Raw genomic sequence first — 11,711 nt, 5'->3', positions numbered from 1 at the left:
CATGTAAAACCTATCATGGTCACTCCAAGTGGTAAGAAAGAATAACCTTTAAGATGTAGCCTTATAGGTTGGACAAGTGGTGGACCTTAACACCCACATATTCTTAATAAAAGTGGTGAATCTTGAGACCAAACCACTCAAGCTACTAGCAATAATAGCTTGGACAAGTGGTGGACCTTGAATGTAAACCCCTCACTATGAAATATCGTGGGTTTAATGTATTTCGATGAAGCCTAGAATCTTGAAGACATGGTGGAGCTTGCTTCTTGTCATGTTTCAATGGAGCCTATCTTGGACAAATGGTGCAGCATCCTTCTCTCCATGTTTCAATGGAGCCTAGCTTGGACAAGTGGTGGACCTTTTCTTCTCTCTCTCTCTCTGTTTCAAGAGTTAGCTTGGATAAGTGATGGAGCTTGGAACCAAACCCCCATGTAAAACCTATCATGGTCACTCCAAGTGGTGAGAAAGAATAACCTTTAAGATATAGCCTTATAGGTTGGACAAGTGGTGGACCTTAACACCCACATATTCTTAATATAATGACATAGAGTGGAAAAGTGATGAATCTTGAGACAAAACCACTCATGCTACTAGCAATAATAGCTTGGACAAGTGGTGGCTCTTGAATGTAAACCCCCCATGTACAAAATAACGTGGGTGTAAGGTATTTCGATAGAGCCTTGCATCTTGGAGAAATGGTGCATCTTGCTTCTCTTCATTTTTCGATGGAGCCTATCTTGGACAAATGGTGGAGCATCCTTCTCTCCATGTTTTAATGGACCCTAGCTTGGACAAGTGGTGGAACTTTGCTTCTCTCTATGATTCAATAGAGTTAGCTTGGACAAGTGGTGGACCTTGGAACCAAACCCCCATGTAAAACCTATCATGGTCACTCCAAGTGGTGAGAAAGAATAACCTTTAAGATATAGCCTTATAGGTTGGATAAGTGGTGGACCTTAACACCCAAATATTCTTAATATAATGACATAGAGTTAAAAAGTGGTGAATCTTGAGACAAAACCACTCATGCTACTAGCGATTATAGCTTGGACAACTGGTGGACTTTGAACGTAAACCTCCCATGTTTCAATAGAGTTAGCTTCGACAAATGGTGGAGCATCGTTCTCTCCATGTTTCAATGGAGCCTAGCTTGGACAAGTGGTGGACCTTTGTTTCTCTCTATGTTTTAATAGAGTTAGCTGGGACAAGTGGTGGACCTTGGAACCAAACCCCATGTAAAACCTATCATGGTCACTCCAAGTGGTAAGAAAGAATAACCTTTAAGATGTAGCCTTATAGGTTCGACAAGTGGTGGACCTTAACACCCACATATTCTTAATATAATGACATAGAGTGGAAAAATGGTGATTCTTGAGACCAAACCACTCAGGCCACTACCAATAATAGCTTGGACAAGTGTTGGACCTTGAATGTAAACCCCTCATCTACGAAATATCGTGGGTTTAATGTTTTTCGATGGAGCCTAGCATCTTGCAGACATGGTGTAACTTTCTTCTCGTCATGTTTCAATGGAGCCTATCTTGGACAAATGGTGGAGCATTCTTCTGTCCATGTTTCAATGGAGCCTAGCTTGGACAAGTGGTGAACCTTTGCTTCTCTCTATGTTTCAATAGAGTTAGCCCCGACAAGTGGTGGACCTTAGAACCAAACCCCCATGTAAAACCTATCATGGTCACTCCAAGTGGTGAGAAAGAATAACCTTTAAGATATAGCCTTATAGGCTGGACAAGTGGTGGACCTTAACACCCAGATATTCTTAATATAATGACATAGAGTGGAAAAGTGGTGAATCTTGAGAGCAAACCACTCATGCTACTAGCGATAATAGGTTGGACAAGTGGTGGACCTTGAATGTAAACCCCCCATCTACGAAATATCGTGGGTTTAAGGTATTTAGATGGAGCCTAGCATCTTGGAGACATGGTGCACCTTGCTTCTCTTCATGTTTCAATGGAGCCTATCTTGGACAAATGGTGGAGCATCCTTCTCTCCATGTTTCAATGGACCCTAGCTTGGACAAGTTGTGGACCTTTGCTTCTCTCTATGTTTCAATAGAGTTAGCTTGGACAAGTGGTGGACCGTGGAACCATACCCCAATGTAAAACCTATCATGGTCACTCCAAGTGGTGAGAAAGAACAACCTTTAAGATATAGCCTTATAGGTTGGACAAGTGGTGGACCTTAACACCCAGATATTCTTAATATAATGACATAGAGTGAAAAAGTGGTGAATCTTGAAACAAAACCACTCATAGTACTAGTGATAATAGCTTGGACAAGTGGTGGACTATGAACGTAAACCCCCCATGTTTCAATAGAGTTAGCTTCGACAAATGGTGTAGCATCCTTCTCTCCATGTTTCAATGGAGCCTAGCTTGGACAACTGGTGGACCTTTGCTTCTCTCTATGAGAAGAATAGAGTTAGCTTCGATAGGTGGTGGACCTTGGACCAAACCCCCATGTAAAATATATCATGGTCATTCCAAGTGGTGACAAAGAATACCCTTTAAGATATACCCTTATAGGTTGGACAAGTGATCAGCCTTAACACCCTGATCTTCTTAATATAATGACATAGAGTGGAAAAGTGGTGAATCTTGAGACCAAACCACTCATGCTACTAGGGATAATAGCTTGGACAAGTGGTTGACCTTGAATTTAAACCCCACATGTAAAAAATATCGTGGATTTAAGGTATTTCAATGGATCCTAGCATCTTGGACACATGGTGCAGCTTGCGTCTCTTCATGTTTCAATGAAGCCTATCTTCGACAAATGGTGACTCATCCTTCTCTCCATGTTTCAATGGAGCCTAGCTTGGACAAGTGTTAAACCTTTTCTTCTCTCTATGTTTCCATAGAGTTAGCTTGGACAAGTTGTGGACCTTGGAACCAAATCCCCATGTAAAACATATCATGGTCATTCCAAGTGGTGAGAAAGAATACCCTTAAAGATATAGCGTTATAGGTTGGACAAGTGGTCGACCTTAAAACCTAGATCTTCTTAATATAATGACATAGAGTGGAAAAGTGGTGAATCTTGAGACCAAACCACTCATGCTACTAGAGATAATAGGTTGGACAAGTGGTGGACCTTGAATGTAAACCCGTCATGTACGAAATATCATGGGTTTAAGGTATTTCAATGGAGCCTAGTATCTTGGAGACATGGTGCAGCTTGCTTCTCTGCATGTTTCAATGGAGCCTATCTTGGACAAATGGTGGAGCATCCTTATCTCCATGTTTCAATGGAGCATAGCTTGGACAAGTGGTGGATCTTTGCTTCTCTCTATGTTTCAATAGAGTTAGCTTGGACAAGTGGTGGACCTTGGAACCAAACCCCCATGTAAAACCTATCATGGTAACTCCAAGTGGTGAGAAAGAATAAAGTTTAACTTATAGCCTCATAGGTTGGACAAGTGGTGGATCTTAACACCCAGATATTCTTAATATAATGACATAGAGTGAAAAAGTGGTGAATCTTGAGACCAAACCACTCATGATACTAGAGATAATAGGTTGGACAAGTGGTGGACCTTGAATGGTAACTCCCCATGTACAAAATAACGTGGGTTTAAGGTATTTCGATGGAGGCTAGCATCTAGGAGACATGGTGCAGCTTACTTCTCTTCATGTTTCAATGGAGTCTATCTTGGACAAATGGTGGAGCATCCTTCTCTCCATGTTTCAATGGACCCTAGCTTGGACAAGTGGTGGACCTTCGCTTCTCTCTATGTTTCAATAGAGTTAGCTTGGACAAGTGGTGGACCTTGTAACCAAACCCCCATGTAAAACCTATCATGGTCACTCCAAGTGGTGAGAAAGAATAACCCTTAAGATATAGCCTTATAGGTTGGACAAGTGATGGACCTTAACACCCAATATTTTTAATATAATGACATAGAGTGAAAAAGTGGTGACTCTTGAGACCAAACCACTCATGCTACTAGAGTTAATAGGTTGGACAAGTGGTGGACCTTGAATGTAAACCTTCCACATTTCAATAGAGTTAGCTTCGACAAATGGTGGAGCATCCGTCTCTCCATGTTTCAATGGAGCCTAGCTTGGACAAGAGGTGGACCTTTGCTTCTCTCTATGAGAAGAAGAAAGTTAGCTTGGAAAGGTGGTGGACCTTGGAACCAAACCGCCATGTAAAACATATCATAGAAATTTCAAGTGGTGAGAAAGAATACCCTTTAAGATATACCCTTATAGGTTGGACAAGTGGTCGACCTTAACACACAGATCTTCTTAATATAATGACATAGAGTGGGTAAGTGGTGAATCTTGAGACCAAAACACTCATGCTACTAGGGATAATAGCTTGGACAAGTGGCTGACCTTGACGTTAAACCCCACATGTAAAAGATATCGTGGGTTTAAGGTATTTCAATGGATCCTAGAATCTTGGAGACATGGTGCAGCTTGCTTCTTTTCATGTTTCAATGAAGCCTATCTTCCACCAATGTGGGATCATCCTTTTCTAAATGTCTCAATGGAGCCTAGCTTGGACAAGTGGTGGACCTTTGCTTCTCTCTATGTTTCCATAGAGTTAGCTTGGACAAGTGGTGGACCTTGGAACCAAACCCCCATGTAAAACCTATCATGGTCACTCCAAGTGGTAAGAAAGAATAACCTTTAAGATGTAGCCTTATAGGTTGGACAAGTGGTGGACCTTAACACCCACATATTCTTAATAAAAGTGGTGAATCTTGAGACCAAACCACTCAAGCTACTAGCAATAATAGCTTGGACAAGTGGTGGACCTTGAATGTAAACCCCTCACTATGAAATATCGTGGGTTTAATGTATTTCGATGAAGCCTAGAATCTTGAAGACATGGTGGAGCTTGCTTCTTGTCATGTTTCAATGGAGCCTATCTTGGACAAATGGTGCAGCATCCTTCTCTCCATGTTTCAATGGAGCCTAGCTTGGACAATGTTGGACCTTTTCGTCTCTCTCTCATTGTTTCAAGAGTTTAGCTTGGATAAGTGGTGAGCTTGGAACCAAACCCCCCATTGTAAAACCTATCATGGTCACTCCAAGTGGTGAGAAAGAATAACCTTTAAGATATAGCCTTATAGGTTGGACAAGTGGTGGACCTTAACACCCACAAATTCTTAATATAATGACATAGAGTGGAAAAGTGATGAATCTTGAGACAAAACCACTCATGCTACTAGCACTAGCACTAATAGCTTGGACAAGTGTGGGCTCTTGAATGAAAACCCCCCATGTACAACATATAACGTGGTGTAAGGTATTTCGATAGGAGCCTTGCATCTTGGAGAATGGTGCATCTTGCTTCTCTTCATTTTTCGATGGAGCCTATCTTGGACAAATGGTGGAGCATCCTTCTCTCCATGTTTCAATGGACCCTAGCTTGGACAAGTGGTGGAACTTTGCTTCTCTCTATGTTTCAATAGAGTTAGCTTGGACAAGTGGTGGACCTTGGAACCAAACCCCATGTAAAACCTATCATGGTCACACTCCAAGTGTGAGAAAGAATAACCTTTAAGATATAGCCTTATAGGTTGGACAAGTGGTGGACCTTAACACCCAATATTCTTAATAAAATGACATAGAGTAAAACGTGGTGAATTCTTGAGACCAAACCACTCATCTACTAGCATTATAGCTTGGACAACTGGTGGACTTGAAAACGTAAACCTCCCATGTTTCAATAGAGTTTAGCTTCGACAAATGGTGGAGCATCGTTCTCTCCATGTTTCAATGGAGCCCTAGCTTGGACAAGTGGTGGACCTTTGTTTCTCTCTATGTTTTAATAGAGTTAGCTGGACAAGTGGTGGACCTTGGAACCAAACCCCCATGTAAAACCTATCATGGTCACTCCAAGTGGTAAAGAAAGAATAACCTTTAAGATGTAGCCTTATAGGTTGGACAAGTGGTGGACCTTAACACCCACATATTCTTAATATAATGACATAGAGTGGAAAAATGGTGATTCTTGAGACAAACCACCAGCCACTACCAATAATAAGCTTGGACAAGTGTTGGACCTTGAATGTAAACCCCTCATCTACGAATTATCGTGGTTTTAATGTTTTTCGATGGAGCCTAGCATCTTGCAGACATGGTGTAACTTTCTTCTCGTCATGTTTCAAATGGAGCCTATCTTGGACAAATGGTGGAGCATCCTTCTCTCCATGTTTCAATGGAGCCTAGCTTGGACAAGTGGTGAACCTTTGCTTCTCTCTATGTTTCAATAGAGTTAGCTTGGACAAGTGGTGGACCTTGGAACCAAACCCCCATGTAAAACCTATCATGGTCACTCCAAGTGGTGAGAAAGAATAACCTTTAAGATATAGCCCTATAGGTGGACAAGTGGTGGACCTTAACACCAGATATTCTTAATATAATGACATAGAGTGGAAAAGTGGTGAATCTTGAGAGCAAACCACTCATGCTACTAGCGATAATAGCTTGGACAAGTGGTGGACCTTGAATGTAAACCCCCCATCTACGAAATATCGTGGTTTAAGTATTTAATGGAGCCTAGCATCTTGGAGACATGGCACCTTGCTTCTCTTCATGTTTCAATGGAGCCTATCTTGGACAAATGGTGGAGCATCCTTCTCTCCATGTTTCAATGGACCCTAGCTTGGACAAGTGGTGGACCTTTGCTTCTCTCTATGTTCAATAGAGTTAGCTTGGACAAGTGGTGGACCTTGGAACCATACCCCCATGTAAAACCTATCATGGTCACTCCAAGTGGTGAAAAGAATAACCTTTAAGATATAGCCTTATAGTTGGACAAGTGGTGGACCTTAACACCCAATATTCTTAATATAATGACATAGAGTGAAAAGTGGTGAATCTTGAAACAAAACCACTCATAGTACTAGTGATAATAGCTTGGACAAGTGGTGGACATGAACGTAAACCCCCCATGTTTCAATAGAGTTAGCTTCGACAAATGGTGGAGCATCCTTCTCTCCATGTTTCAATGGAGCCTAGCTTGGACAAGTGGTGGACCTTTGCTTCTCTCTATGATTCAATAGAGTTAGCTTGGACAAGTGGTGGACCTTGGACCAAACCCCCATGTAAAACCTATCATGGTCACTCCAAGTGGTGAGAAAGAATAACCTTTAAGATATAGCCTTATAGGTTGGACAAGTGGTGGACCTTAACACCCACTGATCTCTTAATATAATGACATAGAGTGGAAAAGTGGTGAATCTTGAGACCAAACCACTCATGCTACTAGCAATAATAGCTTGGACAAGTGGTTGACCTTGAATGTAAACCCACATCTAAAAAATATCGTGGATTTAAGGTATTTCAATGGAGCCTAGCATCTTGGAGACATGGTGCACTTGCGTCTCTTCATGTTTCAATGAAGCCTATCTTGGACAATGGTGGACTCATCCTTCTCTCCATGTTTCAATGGAGCCTAGCTTGGACAAGTGGTGGACCTTTGCTTCTCTCTATGTTTCCATAGAGTTAGCTTGGACAAGTGGTGGACCTTGGAACCAAACCCCCATGTAAAACATATCATGGTCATTCCAAGTGGTGAGAAAGAATAACCTTAAAGATATAGCTTATAGGTTGGACAAGTGGTGGACCTTAACACCTAGATCTTCTTAATATAATGACATAGAGTGGAAAAAGTGGTGAATCTTGAGACCAAACCACTCATGCTACTAGAGATAATAGCTTGGACAAGTGGTGGACCTTGAATGTAAACCCCTCATCTACGAAATATCGTGGGTTTAAGGTATTTCAATGGAGCCTAGCATCTTGGAGACATGGTGCAGCTTGCTTCTCTGCATGTTTCAATGGAGCCTATCTTGGACAAATGGTGGAGCATCCTTTCTCTCCATGTTTCAATGGACCCTAGCTTGGACAAGTGGTGGACCTTTGCTTCTCTCTATGTTTCAATAGAGTTAGCTTGGACAAGTGGTGGACCTTGAACCAAACCCCCATGTAAAACCTATCATGGTCACTCCAAGTGGTGAGAAAGAATAACCTTTAAGATATAGCCTTATAGGTTGGACAAGTGGTGGACCTTAACACCCAATATTCTTAATATAATGACATAGAGTGAAAAAGTGGTGAATCTTGAGACCAAACCACTCATGCTACTAAGATAATAGCTTGGACAAGTGGTGGACCTTGAATGTAAACCCTCATCTACAAAATATCGTGGGTTTAAGGTATTTCGATGGAGCCTAGCATCTAGGAGACATGGTGCAGCTTGCTTCTCTTCATGTTTCAATGGAGCCTATCTTGGACAAATGGTGGAGCATCCTTCTCTCCATGTTTCAATGGACCCTAGCTTGGACAAGTGGTGGACCTTTGCTTCTCTCTATGTTTCAATAGAGTTAGCTTGGACAAGTGGTGGACCTGGAACCAAACCCCCATGTAAAACCTATCATGTCACTCCAAGTGGTGAGAAAGAATAACCTTAAGATATAGCCTTATAGGTTGGAAGTGGTGGACCTTAACACCCAATATTTTTAATATAATGACATAGAGTGAAAAAGTGGTGAATCTTGAGACAAAACCACTCATGCTACTAGCGATAATAGCTTGGACAAGTGGTGGACCTTGAACGTAAACCTCCACATTTCAATAGAGTTTAGCTTCGACAAATGGTGGGGAGCATCCTTCTCTCCATGTTTCAATGGAGCCTAGCTTGGACAAGTGGTGGACCTTTGCTTCTCTCTATGTTTCAAGAAAGTTAGCTTGGACAAGTGGTGGACCTTGGAACCAAACCCCATGTAAAACCTATCATGGTCACTCCAAGTGGTAAGAAAGAATAACTTTAAGATGTAGCCTTATAGGTTGGACAAGTGGTGGACCTTAACACGCACATATTCTTAATATAATGACATAGAGTGGAAAAGTGGTGAATCTTGAGACCAAACACTCAGGCTACTAGCAATAATAGCTTGGACAAGTGGTGGACCTTGAATTAAACCCCTCATCTAAAAATATCGTGGGTTTAAGTATTTCGATGGAGCCTAGCATCTTGGAGACATGGTGCACCTTGCTTCTTTCATGTTTCAATGGAGCCTATCTTGGACAAATGGTGGAGCATCCTTCTCTCCATGTTTCAATGGAGCCTAGCTTGACAAGTGGTGGACCTTTGCTTCTCTCTATGTTTCAATAGAGTTAGCTTGGACAAGTGGTGGACCTTGGAACCAAACCCCCATGTAAAACCTATCATGGTCACTCCAAGTGTAAGAAAGAATAACCTTAAGATGTAGCCTTATAGGTTGGACAAGTGGTGGACCTTAACACCCACATATTCTTAATAAAAGTGGTGAATCTTGAGACCAAACCACTCAGGCTACTAGCAATAATAGCTTGGACAAGTGGTGGACCTTGAATGTAAACCCCTCATCTACGAAATATCGTGGGTTTAATGTATTTCGATGGAGCCTAGCATCTTGGAGACATGGTGCAGCTTGCTTCTCGTCATGTTTCAATGGAGCCTATCTTGGACAAATGGTGGAGCATCCTTCTCTCCATGTTTCAATGGACCCTAGCTTGGACAAGTGGTGGACCTTTTTCTCTCTCTCTATGTTTCAAGAGTTAGCTTGGACAAGTGGTGGACCTTGGAACCAAACCCCCATGTAAAACCTATCATGGTCACTCCAAGTGGTGAGAAAGAATAACCTTTAAGATATAGCCTTATAGGTTGGACAAGTGGTGGACCTTAACACCCACATATTCTTAATATAATGACATAGAGTGAAAAGTGGTGAATCTTGAGACAAAACCACTCAGGCTACTAGCAATAATAGCTTGGACAAGTGGTGGACCTTGAATGTAAACCCCCCATCTACAAAATATCGTGGGTTTAATGTATTTCGATGGAGCCTAGCATCTTGGAGACATGGTGCACCTTGCTTCTCTTCATGTTTCAATGGAGCCTACTTGGACAAATGGTGGAGCATCCTTCTCTCCATGTTTCAATGGACCCTAGCTTGGACAAGTGGTGGACCTTTGCTTCTCTCTATGTTTCAATAGAGTTAGCTTGGACAAGTGGTGGACCTTGGAACCAAACCCCCATGTAAAACCTATCATGGTCACTCCAAGTGGTAAGAAAGAATAACCTTTAAGATATAGCCTTATAGGTTGGACAAGTGGTGGACCTTAACACCCAAATATTCTTAATATAATGACATAGAGTTAAAAAGTGGTGAATCTTGAGACAAAACCACTCATGCTACTAGCGATTTTATAGCATTCTTGGACCAACTGGTGGACATTGAACGAAAACCTCCCATGTTTCAATGGAGTTAGCTTCGACAAATGGTGGAGCATCGTTCTCTCCATGTTTCAATGGCCCTAGCTTGGACAAGTGGTGGACCTTTGTTTCTCTCTATGTTTCAATAGAGTTAGCTTGGACAAGTGGTGGACCTGGAACCAAACCCCATGTAAAACCTATCATGGTCACTCCAAGTGGTAAGAAAGAATAACCTTTAAGATGTAGCCTTATAGGTTGGACAAGTGGTGGACCTTAACACCCACATATTCTTAATATAATGACATAGAGTGGAAAAATGGTGAATCTTGAGACCAAACCACTCAGGCTACTACCAATAATAGCTTGGACAAGTGTGGACCTTGAATGTAAACCCCTCATCTACGAAATATCGTGGGTTTAATGTTTTTCGATGGAGCCTAGCATCTTGGAGACATGGTGCAACTTGCTTCTCGTCATGTTTCAATGGAGCCTATCTTGGACAAATGGTGGAGCATCCTTCTCTCCATGTTTCAATGGACCCTAGCTTGGACAAGTGGTGGACCTTTGCTTCTCTCTATGTTTCAATAGAGTTAGCTTGGACAAGTGGTGGACCTTGGAACCAAACCCCCATGTAAAACCTATCATGGTCACTCCAAGTGGTGAGAAAGAATAACCTTTAAGATATAGCCTTATAGGTTGGACAAGTGGTGGACCTTAACCCCACATATTCTTAATATAATGACATAGAGTGGAAAAGTGGTGAATCTTGAGACCAAACCACTCATGCTACTAGCGATAATAGGTTGGACAAGTGGTGGACCTTGAATGTAAACCCCCCATCTACGAAATATCGTGGGTTTAAGGTATTTCGATGGAGCCTAGCATCTTGGAGACATGGTGCAGCTTGCTTCTCTTCATGTTTCAATGGAGCCTATCTTGGACAAATGGTGGAGCATCCTTCTCTCCATGTTTCAATGGACCCTAGCTTGGACAAGTGGTGGACCTTTGCTTCTCTCTATGTTTCAATAGAGTTAGCTTGGACAAGTGGTGGACCTTGGAACCAAACCCCCATGTAAAACCTATCATGGTCACTCCAAGTGGTGAGAAAGAATAACCTTTAAGATATAGCCTTATAGGTTGGACAAGTGGTGGACCTTAACACCCAATATTCTTAATATAATGACATAGAGTGAAAAAGTGGTGAATCTTGAGACCAAACCACTCATGCTACTAGTGATAATAGCTTGGACAAGTGGTGGACCTTGAATGTAAACCCCCCATGTTTCAATAGAGTTAGCTTCGACAAATGGTGGAGCATCCTTCTCTCCATGTTTCAATGGAGCCTAGCTTGGACAAGTGGTGGACCTTTGCTTCTCTCTATGAGAAGAATAGAGTTAGCTTGGATAGGTGGTGGACCTTGGAACCAAACCCCCATGTAAAATATATCATGGTCATTCCAAGTGGTGAGAAAG

Source organism: Adiantum capillus-veneris, chromosome 28 (assembly GCF_014529385.1).
Source record: "Adiantum capillus-veneris isolate H3 chromosome 28, ASM1452938v2, whole genome shotgun sequence".
In the NCBI taxonomy this organism is placed as follows: domain Eukaryota; kingdom Viridiplantae; phylum Streptophyta; class Polypodiopsida; order Polypodiales; family Pteridaceae; genus Adiantum; species Adiantum capillus-veneris.
The sequence above is the reverse complement of the archived record's forward strand: the minus strand, read 5'-3'. Positions refer to the sequence as shown.